The sequence below is a fragment of the Taudactylus pleione genome, unplaced genomic scaffold (assembly GCF_031769625.1).
Source record: "Taudactylus pleione unplaced genomic scaffold, aTauple2 ptg001760l, whole genome shotgun sequence".
NCBI lineage: Eukaryota > Metazoa > Chordata > Amphibia > Anura > Myobatrachidae > Taudactylus > Taudactylus pleione.
Genome location: NW_028286157.1, coordinates 485,187 through 501,570, shown reverse-complemented (window position 1 = coordinate 501,570; position 16,384 = coordinate 485,187).

Genomic DNA, 16,384 nt, shown 5'->3' with positions numbered 1-16,384 from the left:
ATCTTTCCATATGGTGATTTACTGTCCTGTATTAGACTAAATTTTTCTTCCGAGCGGGCTCATAGGTTTATATTATCTGTTTTCCTGAGCGACGGGTAGATCACACAACAAATCACCTACATACATCTCTGTATGGCATAAATAATGTCCTGAACAGCCACAAACCCCATATCCTGGCATTACAGCAGAGGTACAGTGTCCGGACGTGATCCGGCTCTTATCTCAGGGAATAAACATACACCTCACATTCACACACCTAATAAATACACAGATACCTGCTAGCACTATAGGGGTGTGGTTACCTGCAGGACACATCACCCCAGCCTGTGCAATATACAACTACATCGTCACACCGCATAAACCCAGAACATGGTAAACACAGGGCGATAATCAATGCACAATGCACAGTATCAGCATCTACTGCTAGCACTCAGATGAGTCACAGCAGGGATACGGTATAACAAGGTACACGAACTATATATGAGAACACTACTGTGCTGAGTGTGATATAAATCAGTACTCAGGGCCTGAGTCACAGCAGGGATACAGTATAACAAGGTACACACACTATATATGAGAACACTACTGTGCTGAGTGTGATATAAATCAGTACTCAGGGCCTGAGTCACAGCAGGGATACGGTATAACAAGGTACATGCACTATATATGAGAACACTACTGTGCTGAGTGTGATATAAATCAGTACTCTGGGCCTGAGTCACAGAAGGGATACGGTATAACAAGGTACACACATTATATATGAGAACACTACTGTGCTGAGTGTGATATAAATCAGTACTGAGGGTCTGAGTCACAGCAGGGATACGGTATAACAAGGTACTCGCACTATATATGAGACACTACTGTGCTGAGTGTGATATAATTCAGTACAGAGGGCCTGAGTCACAGCAGGGATATGGTATTATAAGGTACACGCACTATATATGAGAACACTACTGTAGTGAGTCACAGCAGGGATACGGTATAACAAGGTACACGCACTATATATGAGAACACTACTGTGCTGAGTGTGATATAAATCAGTACTGAGGGCCTGAGTCACAGCAGCGATACGGCATAACAAGGTGCACACACTATATATGAGAACACTACTGTGCTGAGTGTGATATAAATCAGTACTGAGGGCTTGAGTCACAGCAGGGATGCGGTATAACAAGGTACATGCACTATATATGAGAATACTACTGTGCTGAGAGTGATATAAATCAGTACTGAGGGCCTGAGTCACAGCAGGGATACGGTATAACAAGGTACACACACTATATATGAGACACTACTGTGCTGAGTGTGATATAAATCAGTACTCAGGGCCTGAGTCACAGCAGGGATACGGTATAACAAGGTACATGCACTATATATGAGAACACTACTGTGCTGAGTGTGATATAAATCAGTACTGAGGGTCTGAGTCACAGCAGGGATACGGTATAACAAGGTACTCGCACTATATATGAGACACTACTGTGCTGAGTGTGATATAATTCAGTACAGAGGGCCTGAGTCACAGCAGGGATATGGTATTATAAGGTACACGCACTATATATGAGAACACTACTGTAGTGAGTCACAGCAGGGATACGGTATAACAAGGTACACGCACTATATATGAGAACACTACTGTGCTGAGTGTGATATAAATCAGTACTGAGGGCCTGAGTCACAGCAGCGATACGGCATAACAAGGTGCACACACTATATATGAGAACACTACTGTGCTGAGTGTGATATAAATCAGTACTGAGGGCTTGAGTCACAGCAGGGATGCGGTATAACAAGGTACATGCACTATATATGAGAATACTACTGTGCTGAGAGTGATATAAATCAGTACTGAGGGCCTGAGTCACAGCAGGGATACGGTATAACAAGGTACACACACTATATATGAGACACTACTGTGCTGAGTGTGATATAAATCAGTACTCAGGGCCTGAGTCACAGCAGGGATACGGTATAACAAGGTACATGCACTATATATGAGAACACTACTGTGCTGAGTGTGATATAAATCAGCGCTGAGGGCCTGAGTCACAGCAGGGATACGGTATAACAAGGTACACACACTATATATGAGAACACTACTGTGCTGAGTGTAATATAAATCAGTACTGAGGGCCTGAGTCACAGCAGGGATACGGTATAACAAGGTACATGCACTATATATGAGAATACTACTGTGCTGAGTGTGATATAAATCAGTACTGAGGGTCTGAGTCACAGCAGGGATACGGTATAACAAGGTACATGCACTATATATGAGAACACTAATTTGCTGAGTGTGATATAAATCAGTATTGAGGGCCTGAGTCACAGCAGGGATACGGTATAACAAGGTACATGCACTATATATGAGAACACTACTGTGCTGAGTGTGATATAAATCAGTACTGAGGGTCTGAGTCACAGCAGGGATAAGGTATAACAAGATACACACACTATATATGAGACAGTACTGTGCTGAGTGTGATATAAATCAGTACTGAGGGTCTGAGTCACAGCAGGGATACAGTATAACAAAGTACACGCACTATACATGAGACAGTACTGTGCTGAGTGTGATATAAATCAGTGCTAAGGGTCTGAGTCACAGCAGGGATATGGTATAACAAGGTACACGCACTATATATGAGACAGTACTGTGCTGAGTGTGATATGAATCAGTATTGAGGGCCTGAGTCACAGCAGGGATACGGTATAACAAGATACACACACTATATATGAGAACACTACTGTGCTGAGTGTGATATAAATCAGTACTCAGGGCCTGAGTCACAGCAGGGATACGGTATAACAAGGTACATGCACTATATATGAGAACACTACTGTGCTGAGTGTGATATAAATCAGTACTGAGGCCCTGAGTCACAGCAGGGATACAGTATAACAAGGTACACACACTATATATGAGAACACTACTGTGCTGAGTGTGATATAAATCAGTACTCATGTCCTGAGTCACAGCAGGTATACGGTATAACAAGGTACACACACTATATATGAGAACACAACTGTGCTCAGTGTGATATAAATCAGTACTGAGGGACTGAGTCACAGCAGGGATATGGTATAAAAAGATACACACACTATATATGAGACCCTACTGTGCTGAGTGTGATATAAATCAGTACTGAGGGTCTGAATCACAGCAGGGATATGGCAAAACAAGGTACACACACTATATATGAGAACACTACTGTGCTGAGTGTGATATAAATCAGTACTCAGGGCCTGAGTCACAGCAGGGATATGGTATAAGAAGATACACACACTATATATGAGACACTACTGTGCTGAGTGTGTTATAAATCAGTACTGAGGGCCTGAGTCACAGCAGGGATACGGTATAACAAGGTACATGCACTATATATGAAAACACTACTGTGTTGAGTGTGATACAAATCAGTACTGAGTCTCAGCAGGGATCCGGTATAACAAGGTACACGTACTATATAGGAGAACACTACTGTGCTGAGTGTGATATAAATCAGTACTGAGGACCTGAGTCACAGCAGGGATACTGTATAGCAAGGTACACACACTATATATGAGAACACTACTGTGCTGAGTGTGATATAAATCAGTACTGAGGGCCTGAGTCACAGCAGGGATACGGTATAACAAGTTACACGCACTATATATGAGATTACTACTGTGCTGAGTGTGATATTAATCAGTACTGAGGGCTTGAGTCACAGCAGGGATACGGTATAACAAGATACACACACTATATATGAGAACACTACTGTGCTGAGTGTGATATAAATCAGTACTGAGGACCTGAGTCACAGCAGGGATACGATATAACAAGGGACATGCACTATATATGAGAACACTACTGTGCTGAGTGTGATATAAATCAGTACTGAGGGCTTGACTCACAGGAGGGATACGGTATAACAAGGTACATGCACTATATATGAGAACACTACTGTGCTGAGTCTCATATAATTCAGTACTGAGGGCCTGACTCACAGCAGGGATACGGTATAACAAGGTACACGCACTATATATGAGAACATTACTGTGCTGAGTGTGATATAAATCAGTACTGAGGGCCTGACTCACAGCAGGGATATGGTATAACAAGGTACACGCACTATATATGAGAACACTACTGTGCTGAGTGTGATATAAATCAGTACTGAGGGCCTGAGTCACAGCAGGGATACGGTATAACAAGTTACATGCACTATATATGAGAACACTACTGTGCTGAGTGTGATATAAATCAGTACTGAGGGCCTGAGTCACAGAAGGGATATGGTATAACAAGGTACACGCACTATATATGAGAACACTACTGTGCTGAGTGTGATATAAATCAGTACTGAGGGCCTGAGTTACAATTTAGGCTAATGCCGCAGTTTATGGGCTGCCTAGTGGACACCATTGGCCATTACAGAAATCCTATGGCGGATCAGAACATGGTCGCCGGTGCCATTAGATCTATGTCTTCCGATGCAGCCCCTGACACCGGCACATCCCCGACATGCCCGCCGATGAAAGCCAACCCCCAGGAATGCCTATCGGAATTGCATGGATCTCCTTCAGCGGAGCGTGGTATAATACATCTACATGAAAAAGGCAGACAATGTCTAGATAGACACCAGGGCCAAATGTAATATCAAAAATCCAACTGGCACCATCTCGCATTCTTTGAAGGTGCGAGTTGGTGCCGGGACTCGCACCAAATGTAATAGCCTGCGAGCTATTGAGCTAGAGGCTACTGTACTACTCTATTTGAATCTGTGCGAGGATTTCCCTGTGTAACCTTTTAATGTTACCAGCAATAGTTATACAGAAGCCATCACAGATCAGTGCCATCCATGAAGACTTCTATGTGTTAAAAAAAAAAAAACACATGTGCACCCCCTCCCCAGAAGCATAACCACCCCCGAGCTCTGTACAGCCTGTGCTGGTTTTTAAAATACAGGGGCCAAATGTGTAGGGGGGCACAGAGCATAACGTCTGGAGAGACTGATGAGTCACATACAGGGAATACATTGCTGTTGTTGTTTGAGAAACATAAGCCGAGAGTACAAACCAATATATATATTTATACGCAAAGACACATCCAGATGTATACACAGGTGGTCTCTTATTTACTAACAGCGTCCTGTGTGTACAGAGCGGGGTCATTCCATCCCAATCAGTAACATCTGGTAGGTACAATGTGATTTCTGTGTACCGGGAAGGTATTCTGTGCTCCTGTATCTGTGTGTGACTCCAGCCTTATCACATGCACCGTTTCACATGACCCCAGCCTTATCACATGCAATGTACCACGTGACCCCAGCCTTATCACAAGCACGTGACTCCAGCCTTATCACATGCACCGTACCACGTGACCCCAGCCTTATCACATGCACCATACCACGTGACCCCAGCCTTATCACATGCACTGTACCACGGGACCACAGCCTTATCACATGCACCGTATCTGGTGACCCCAGCCTTATCACATGCACCGTACCACGTGACCCCAGCCTTATCACATGCACCGTACCACGTGACCCCAGCCTTATCACATGCACCGTACCACGTGACCCCAGCCTTATCACAGGCTCCGTACCACGGGACCACAGCCTTATCACATGCACCGTATCTGGTGACCCCAGCCTTATCACATGCACCGTACCACGTGACCCCAGCCTTATCACATGCACCGTACCACGTGACCCCAGCCTTATCACATGCACCGTACCACGTGACCCCAGCCTTATCACAGGCACCGTACCACATGACCCCATCCATATCACATCCACCGTATCACGAGACCCCAGCCTTATCACATGCACCATATCACGTGACCCCAGCCTTATCACATGCACCGTATCACGTGACCCCAGCCTTATCACATGCACCGTATCACGTGACCCCAGCCTTATCACATGCACCGTATCACGTGACCCCAGCCTTATCACAAGCATGTGATCCCAGCCTTATCACATACAGCGTACCACATGACCCCAGTCTTATCACATGCACTGTATCACATCCCCAGCCTTATCACAAGCACGTGACCCCAGCCTTATCACATACACCGTACCATGTGACCCCAGCCTTATCACATGCACTGTACCACGTGACCCCAGCCTTATCACAAGCACTGTACCACGTGACCCCAGCCTTATCAAAAGCACCGTATCACGTGACCCCAGCCTTATCACATGCACCGTACCACGTGACCCCAGCATTATCACATGCACCGTACCAAGTTACCCCATCGTTATCACAAACACCAGACTATGTGACCCCAGCCTTATCACAAGCACTGCACTACGTGACCCCAGCCTTATTACATGCACCGTATCACGTGTCCCCAGCCTTATCACAGGCACCATACCACGTGACCCCAGCATTATCACAGGCACGTGACCCCAGCCTTATCACATGCACCGTATCACGTGACCCCAGCCTTATCACAAGCACGTGACCCCAGCCTTATCACATGCACTGTACCACGTGACCCCAGCCTTATCACATGCACTGTACCACGAGACCCCAGCCTTATCACATGCACCGTACCACGTGACCCCAGCCTTAGCACATGCATGTGACCCCACCTTATCACATACACCGTACCACATGACCCCAGCCTTATCACATGCATGTGACCCCAGCCTCATCACATACACCATACCACGTGACCCCAGCATTATCACATGCACCGTATCACGTGACCCCAGCCTCATCACATGCACCGTATCTCATGACACCAGCCTTATCACATGCACCGTACCACGTGACCCCAGCCTTATCACATGCATGTGACCCCAGCCTGATCACATACACCGTACCACGTGACCCCAACCTTATTACATCCACCGTATCACGTGACCTCAGCCTTATCACATGCACCGTATCACGTGACCCCAGCCTTATCACATACACCGTATCACGTGACCCCAGCCTTATCACAAACACGTGGCCCCAGCCTTATCACATGCACCTTATCACGTGACCCCAGCCTTATCACATACACCGTACCACGTGACCCCAGCCTTATCACATGCACTGTACCACGTGACCCCAGCCTTATCACATGCACTGTACCACGTGACCCCAGCCTTATCACAAGCACCGTACCACGTGACCCCAGCCTTATCCAATGCACCATATCACGTGTCCCCAGCCTTATCACATGCACCGTACCACGTGACCCCAGCCTTATCATATGCACCATATCACGTATCCCCAGCCTTATCACATGCACCGTACCACGTGACCCCAGCCTTATCATATGCACCGTACCACGTGACCCCAGCATTATCGCAAGCACATGACCCCAGCCTTATCACATGCACCGTACCACGTGACCCCAGACTTATCACATGCACTGTACCACATGACCCCAGCCTTATCACATGCACCATACCACGAGACCCCAGCCTTATCACATGCAGCGTATCATGTGAACCCAGCCTTATCACATGCACCATATCTCGTGACCCCAGCCTTATCACATGCACCGTACCACGTGACCCCAACCTTATCACAAGCATGTGACCCAAACAATATCACATACACCATACCACGTGACCCCAGCCTTATCACAGGCACCATACAACGTGACCCCAGCCTTATCACAGGCACCATACCACGTGACCCCAGCCTTATCACAAGCATGTGACCCCAGCCTTATCACATGCACCGTACCACATGACCCCAGCCTTATCACATTCACCATACCACGTGACCCCAGAATTATCACACGCACCGCACCATGTGACCCCAGCATTATCACACGCACTGCACCACGTGACCCCAGCATTATCACAAGCACCGCACCACATGACCTCTGTGACCCAAGGGTTATCACAAGCACTGCATCACATGACCATGATAATGGTGTGTGTATATGTTTATTTATTACAATATAGCATCATTGATGAATGTGTATACTGAGTTTATAACTTATAGTTATCAGTGCCCCCACTCTCTATCCCCTATTGACGCAATTAAAAGAAATTAAAAATAATTTTGTGGCATTGGAGTGGCAAGAGTTAGAGCTAGAGGGTTAGGGTATTAGATTTAAGGGTTAGGGTATTAGAGCTAGAGGGTTGGGTATTAGATTTAGAGGCATAGGGTTTTAGAGGTAGATAATGAGGGTATTAGAGGTAGAGAATTAGGGTATTAGATTTAGAGGGTTAGGGTTTTAGAGGTAGAGGGTTAGGGTATTAGAGTTAGAGGGTTAGGGTATTAGAGGTAGAGCATTAGGGTATTAGAGGTAGAGAATTAGGGTATTAGAGGTAGAGGGTTAGGGTATTAGAGGTAGAGGGTTAGGGTATTAGAGTTAGAGAATTAGGGAATTAGGATTAGAGGATTAGGGTATTAGAGGTAGAGAATTAGGGTATTAGAGTTAGAGGGTTAGGGTATTAGAGGTAGAGGGTTAGGGTATTAGAGTATAGGGTTAGGGTATTAGAGGTAGAGAATTAGGGTATTAGAGTTAGAGGGTTAGGGTATTAGAGGTAGAAAATTAGGGTACTAGAGTTAGAGGGTAAGGGTATTAGAGGTAGAGAATTAGGCTATTAGAGTTAGAGGGTTAGGGTATTAGAGGTAGATAATTAGGGTATTAGAGGTAGAGAATTAGGGTATTAGATTTAGAGGGTTAGGGTATTAGAGGTAGAGAATTATGGTATTAGAAGTAGAGAATTAGGGTATTAGAGTTAGAGGGTTAGGGTAGTAGAGTTAGAGGGTTAGGGTATTAGAGTTAGAGGGTTAGGGTTTTAGAGGTCGAGAATTAGGGTATTAGATTTAGAGGGTTAGGGTATTAGAGTTAGAGGGTTAGGGTTTTAGAGGTCGAGAATTAGGGTATTAGATTTAGAGGGTTAGGGTATTAGAGGTAGAGAATTAGGGTATTAGAGTTAGAGGGTTAGGGTATTAGAGGTAGATAATGAGGGTATTAGAGGTAGAGAATTAGGGTATTAGAGTTAGAGGGTTAGGGTATTAGATTTAGAGGGTTAGGGTACTAGAGGTAGAGAATTAGGGTATTAGAGGTAGAGAATAAGGGTATTAGAGTTAGAGGGTTAGGGTATTAGAGGTAGAGAATTAGGGTATTAGAGTTAGAGGGTTAGGGTATTAGAGTTAGAGAATTAGGGTATTAGAGTTAGAGAGTTAGGGTATTAGAGTTAGAGGGTTAGGGTATTACAGGTAGAGGGTTAGGGTATTACAGGTAGAGGGTTAGGGTATTAGAGGTAGAGAATTAGGGTATTAGAGTTAGAGCGTTAGGGTATTAGAGGTAGAGAATTAGGGTATTAGAGTTAGAGAGTTAGGGTATTAGAGTTAGAGGGTTAGGGTATTAGAGGTAGAGGTTTAGGGTTTTAGAGGTAGAGAATTAGGGTATTAGATTTAGAGGGTTAGGGTTTTAGAGGTAGAGGGTTAGGGTATTAGAGTTAGAGGGTTAGGGTATTAGAGGTAGAGCATTAGAGGTAGAGAATTAGGGTATTAGAGGTAGAGGGTTAGGGTATTAGAGGTAGAGGGTTAGGGTATTAGAGTTAGAGAATTAGGGAATTAGGATTAGAGGATTAGGGTATTAGAGGTAGAGAATTAGGGTATTAGAGTTAGAGGGTTAGGGTATTAGAGGTAGAGGGTTAGGGTATTAGAGTATAGGGTTAGGGTATTAGCTGTAGAGAATTAGGGTATTAGAGTTAGAGGGTTAGGGTATTAGAGGTAGATAATCAGGGTATTAGAGTTAGAGGGTTAGGGTATTAGAGGTAGAGAATTAGGGTATTAGAGTTAGAGGGTTAGGGTATTAGAGGTAGATAATTAGGGTATTAGAGTTAGAGGGTTAGGGTATTAGAGGTAGATAATTAGGGTATTAGAGGTGGAGAATTAGGGTATTAGAGTTAGAGGGTTAGGGTATTAGATTTAGAGGGTTAGGGTATTAGAGGTAGAGAATTAGGGTATTAGAGGAAGAGAGTTAGGGTATTAGAGGAAGAGAGTTAGGGTATTAGAGGTAGAGGGTTAGTGTATTAGAGGTAGAGGGTTAGGGTATTAGAGGTAGAGAATTAGGGTATTAGAGGTAGAGGGTTAGGGTATTAGATTTAGAGGGTTAGGGTTTTAGAGGTAGAGAATTAGGGCATTAGAGGTAGAGGGTTAGGGTATTAGAGGTAGAGAATTAGGGTATTAGAGTTAGAGGGTTAGGGTATTAGAGGTAGAGAATTAGGGTATTAGAGTTAGAGGGATAGGCTATTAGAGTTAGAGGGTTAGGGTTTTAGAGGTAGAGAATTAGGGTATTAGATTTAGAGGGTTAGGGTATTAGAGGTAGAGAATTAGGGTATTAGAGTTAGAGGGTTAGGGTATTAGATTTAGAGGGTTAGGGTACTAGAGGTAGAGAATTAGGGTATTAGAGGTAGAGAATAAGGGTATTAGAGTTAGAGGGTTAGCGTTTTAGAGGTAGAGAATTAGGGTATTAGAGGTAGAGGTTTAGGGTATTACAGGTAGAGGGTTAGGGTATTACAGGTAGAGGGTTAGGGTATTAGAGGTAGAGAATTAGGGTATTAGAGTTAGAGGGTTAGGGTATTAGAGGTAGAGGGTTAGGGTATTAGAGTATAGGGTTAGGGTATTAGAGGTAGAGAATTAGGGTATTAGAGTTAGAGGGTTAGGGTATTAGAGGTAGATAATTAGGGTATTAGAGTTAGAGGGTTAGGGTATTAGAGGTAGAGAATTAGGGTATTAGAGTTAGAGGGTTAGGGTATTAGAGGTAGATAATTAGGGTATTAGAGTTAGAGGGTTAGGGTATTAGAGGTAGATAATTAGGGTATTAGAGGTGGAGAATTAGGGTATTAGAGTTAGAGGGTTAGGGTATTAGATTTAGAGGGTTAGGGTATTAGAGGTAGAGAATTAGGGTATTAGAGGAAGAGAGTTAGGGTATTAGAGGAAGAGAGTTAGGGTATTAGAGGTAGAGGGTTAGTGTATTGGAGGTAGAGGGTTAGGGTATTAGAGGTAGAGAATTAGGGTATTAGAGGTAGAGGGTTAGGGTATTAGATTTAGAGGGTTAGGGTTTTAGAGGTAGAGAATTAGGGCATTAGAGGTAGAGGGTTAGGGTATTAGAGGTAGAGAATTAGGGTATTAGAGTTAGAGGGTTAGGGTATTAGAGGTAGAGAATTAGGGTATTAGAGTTAGAGGGATAGGCTATTAGAGTTAGAGGGTTAGGGTTTTAGAGGTAGAGAATTAGGGTATTAGATTTAGAGCGTTAGGGTATTAGAGGTAGAGAATTAGGGTATTAGAGTTAGAGGGTTAGGGTATTAGATTTAGAGGGTTAGGGTACTAGAGGTAGAGAATTAGGGTATTAGAGGTAGAGAATAAGGGTATTAGAGTTAGAGGGTTAGGGTTTTAGAGGTAGAGAATTAGGATATTAGAGGTAGAGGTTTAGGTTATTACAGGTAGAGGGTTAGGGTATTACAGGTAGAGGGTTAGGGTATTAGAGGTAGAGAATTAGGGTATTAGAGTTAGAGAGTTAGGGTATTAGAGGTAGAGAATTAGGGTATTAGAGTTAGAGGGTTAGGGTATTAGAGGTAGAGAATTAGGGTATTAGAGTTAGAGGGTTAGGCTATTAGAGTTAGAGGGTTAGGGTTTTAGAGGTAGAGAATTAGGGTATTAGATTTAGAGGGTTAGGGTATTAGAGGTAGAGAATTAGGGTATTAGAGTTAGAGGGTTAGGGTATTAGATTTAGAGGGTTAGGGTACTAGAGGTAGAGAATTAGGGTATTAGAGGTAGAGAATAAGGGTATTAGAGTTAGAGGGTTAGGGTTTTAGAGGTAGAGAATTAGGGTATTAGAGGTAGAGGTTTAGGGTATTACAGGTAGAGGGTTAGGGTATTACAGGTAGAGCGTTAGGGTATTAGAGGTAGAGAATTAGGGTATTAGAGTTAGAGAGTTAGGGTATTAGAGTTAGAGGGTTAGGGTATTACAGGTAGAGGGTTAGGGTATTACAGGTAGAGGGTTAGGGTATTAGAGGTAGAGAATTAGGGTATTAGAGTTAGAGAGTTAGGGTATTAGAGTTAGAGGGTTAGGGTATTAGAGGTAGAGGTTTAGGGTTTTAGAGGTAGAGAATTAGGGTATTAGATTTAGAGGGTTAGGGTTTTAGAGGTAGAGGGTTAGGGTATTAGAGTTAGAGGGTTAGGGTATTAGAGGTAGAGCATTACGGTATTAGAGGTAGAGAATTAGGGTATTAGAGGTAGAGGGTTAGGGTATTAGAGGTAGAGGGTTAGGGTATTAGAGTTAGAGAATTAGGGAATTAGGATTAGAGGATTAGGGTATTAGAGGTAGAGAATTAGGGTATTAGAGTTAGAGGGTTAGGGTATTAGAGGTAGAGGGTTAGGGTATTAGAGTATAGGGTTAGGGTATTAGAGGTAGAGAATTAGGGTATTAGAGTTAGAGGGTTAGGGTATTAGAGGTAGATAATTAGGGTATTAGAGTTAGAGGGTTAGGGTATTAGAGGTAGAGAATTAGGGTATTAGAGTTAGAGGGTTAGGGTATTAGAGGTAGATAATTAGGGTATTAGAGTTAGAGGGTTAGGGTATTAGAGGTAGATAATTAGGGTATTAGAGGTGGAGAATTAGGGTATTAGAGTTAGAGGGTTAGGGTATTAGATTTAGAGGGTTAGGGTATTAGAGGTAGAGAATTAGGGTATTAGAGGAAGAGAGTTAGGGTATTAGAGGAAGAGAGTTAGGGTATTAGAGGTAGAGGGTTAGTGTATTAGAGGTAGAGGGTTAGGGTATTAGAGGTAGAGAATTAGGGTATTAGAGGTAGAGGGTTAGGGTATTACAGGTAGAGGGTTAGGGTATTAGAGGTAGAGAATTAGGGTATTAGAGTTAGAGAGTTAGGGTATTAGATTTAGAGGGTTAGGGTTTTAGAGGTAGAGAATTAGGGCATTAGAGGTAGAGGGTTAGGGTATTAGAGGTAGAGAATTAGGGTATTAGAGTTAGAGGGTTAGGGTATTACAGGTAGAGAATTAGGGTATTAGAGTTAGAGGGATAGGCTATTAGAGTTAGAGGGTTAGGGTTTTAGAGGTAGAGAATTAGGGTATTAGATTTAGAGGGTTAGGGTATTAGAGGTAGAGAATTAGGGTATTAGAGGTAGAGAATTAGGGTATTAGAGTTAGAGGGTTAGGGTATTAGAGGTAGATAATTAGGGTATTAGAGTTAGAGGGTTAGGGTATTAGATTTAGAGGGTTAGGGTACTAGAGGTAGAGAATTAGGGTATTAGAGGTAGAGAATTAGGGTATTAGAGTTAGAGGGTTAGGGTTTTAGAGGTAGAGAATTAGGGTATTAGAGGTAGAGGTTTAGGGTATTAGAGGTAGAGGGTTAGGGTATTAGAGGTAGAGAATTAGGGTATTAGAGTTAGGGGGTTAGGGTATTAGAGTTAGAGGGTTAGGGTATTAGAGGTAGAGAATTAGGGTATTAGAGTTAGAGAGTTAGGGTATTAGAGTTAGAGGGTTAGGGTATTAGAGGTAGAGGGTTAGGGTTTTAGAGGTAGAGAATTAGGGTATTAGATTTAGAGGGTTAGGGTTTTAGAGGTAGAGGGTTAGGGTATTAGAGTTAGAGGGTTAGGGTATTAGAGGTAGAGGGTTAGGGTCTTAGAGGTAGAGAATTAGGGTATTAGAGGTAGAGGGTTAGGGTATTAGAGGTAGAAGGTTAGGGTATTAGAGTTAGAGAATTAGGGTATTAGGGTTAGAGGATTAGGGTATTAGAGTTAGAGGGTTAGGGTATTAGAGGTAGAGGGTTAGGGTATTAGAGTTAGAGGGTTAGGGTAATAGAGGTAGAGGGTTAGGGTATTAGAGGTAGAGGGTTAGGGTATTAGAGGTAGAGAATTAGGGTATCAGAGGTAGAGAATTAGGGTATTAGAGTTAGAGGGTTAGGGTATTAGAGTTAGAGGGTTAGGGTATTAGAGGTAGAGAATTAGGGTATCAGAGTTAGAGGGTTAGGGTATTAGAGTTAGAGGGTTAGGGTATTAGAGGTAGAGGGTTTGGGTTTTAGAGGTAGAGAATTAGGGTATTAGATTTAGAGGGTTAGGGTATTAGAGGTAGAGAATTAGGGTATTAGAGTTAGAGGGTTAGGGTATTAGAGTTAGAGGGTTTGGGTTTTAGGGGTAGAGAATTAGGGTATTAGAGGTAGAGGGTTAGGGTATTAGAGGTAGAGGGTTAGGGTATTAGAGGTAGAGAATTATGGTATTAGAGTTAGAGGGTTAGGGTATTAGAGTTAGAGGGATAGGGTATTAGAGTTAGAGGGTTAGGGAATTAGAGGTAGAGAATTAGGGTATTAGATTTAGAGGGTTAGGGTATTAGAGGTAGAGAATTAGGGTATTAGAGGTAGAGAATTAGGGTATTAGAGTTAGAGGGTTAGGGTATTAGAGGTAGATAATTTGGGTATTTGAGTTAGAGGGTTAGGGTATTAGATTTATAGGGTTAGGGTACTAGAGGTAGAGAATTAGGGTATTAGAGATAGAGAATTAGGGTATTAGAGTTAGAGGGTTAGGGTTTTAGAGGTAGAGAATTAGGGTATTAGATTTAGAGGGTTAGGGATTTAGAGGTAGAGGGTTAGGGTTTTAGAGTTAGAGGGTTAGGGTATTAGAGGTAGAGGGTTAGGGTATTAGAGGTAGAGAATTAGGGTATTAGAGGTAGAGGGTTAGGGTATTAGAGGTAGAGGGTTAGGGTATTAGAGTTAGAGAATTAGGGTATTAGAGGTAGAGGGTTAGGGTATTAGAGGTAGAAGGTTAGGGTATTTGAGTTAGAGAATTAGGGTATTAGGGTTAGAGGATTAGGGTATTAGAGGTAGAGAAATAGGGTATTAGAGTTAGAGGGTTAGGGTATTAGAGGTAGAGGGTTAGGGTATTAGAGTTAGAGGGTTAGGGTAATAGAGGTAGAGGGTTAGGGTATTAGAGGTAGAGGGTTAGGGTATTAGAGGTAGAGAATTAGGGTATCAGAGGTAGAGGGTTAGGGTATTAGATTTAGAGGGTTAGGGTTTTAGAGGTAGAGAATTAGGGCATTAAAGGTAGAGGGTTAGGGTATTAGAGGTAGAGAATTAGGGTATTAGAGTTAGAGGGTTAGGGTATTAGAGTTAGAGGGTTAGGGTATTAGAGGTAGAGAATTAGGGTATCAGAGTTAGAGGGTTAGGGTATTAGAGTTAGAGGGTTAGGGTATTAGAGGTAGAGGGTTTGGGTTTTAGAGGTAGAGAATTAGGGTATTAGATTTAGAGGGTTAGGGTATTAGAGGTAGAGAATTAGGGTATTAGAGTTAGAGGGTTAGGGTATTAGAGTTAGAGGGTTAGGGTTTTAGGGGTAGAGAATTAGGGTATTAGAGGTAGAGGTTTAGGGTATTAGAGGTAGAGGGTTAGGGTATTAGAGGTAGAGAATTAGGGTATTAGAGTTAGGGGGTTAGGGTATTAGAGTTAGGGGGTTAGGGTATTAGAGTTAGAGGGTTAGGGTATTAGAGGTAGAGAATTAGGGTATTAGAGTTAGAGAGTTAGGGTATTAGAGTTAGAGGGTTAGGGTATTAGAGGTAGAGGGTTAGGGTTTTAGAGGTAGAGAATTAGGGTATTAGAGTTAGAGGGATAGGCTATTAGAGTTAGAGGGTTAGGGTTTTAGAGGTAGAGAATTAGGGTATTAGATTTAGAGGGTTAGGGTATTAGAGGTAGAGAATTAGGGTATTAGAGTTAGAGGGTTAGGGTATTAGATTTAGAGGGTTAGGGTACTAGAGGTAGAGAATTAGGGTATTAGAGGTAGAGAATAAGGGTATTAGAGTTAGAGGGTTAGGGTTTTAGAGGTAGAGAATTAGGGTATTAGAGGTAGAGGTTTAGGGTATTACAGGTAGAGGGTTAGGGTATTACAGGTAGAGGGTTAGGGTATTAGAGGTAGAGAATTAGGGTATTAGAGTTAGAGGGTTAGGGTATTAGAGGTAGAGGGTTAGGGTATTAGAGGTAGAGAATTAGGGTATTAGAGTTAGAGGGTTAGGGTATTAGAGGTAGATAATTAGGGTATTAGAGTTAGAGGGTTAGGGTATTAGAGGTAGAGAATTCGGGTATTAGAGTTAGAGGGTTAGGGTATTAGAGGTAGATAATTAGGGTATTAGAGTTAGAGGGTTAGGGTATTAGAGGTAGATAATTAGGGTATTAGAGGTGGAGAATTAGGGTATTAGAGTTAGAGGGTTAGGGTATTAGATTTAGAGGGTTAGGGTATTAGAGGTAGAGAATTAGGGTATTAGAGGAAGAGAGTTAGGGTATTAGAGGAAGAGAGTTAGGGTATTAGAGGTAGAGGGTTAGTGTATTGGAGGTAGAGGGTTAGGGTATTAGAGGTAGAGAATTAGGGTATTAGAGGTAGAGGGTTAGGGTATTAGATTTAGAGGGTTAGGGTTTTAGAGGTAGA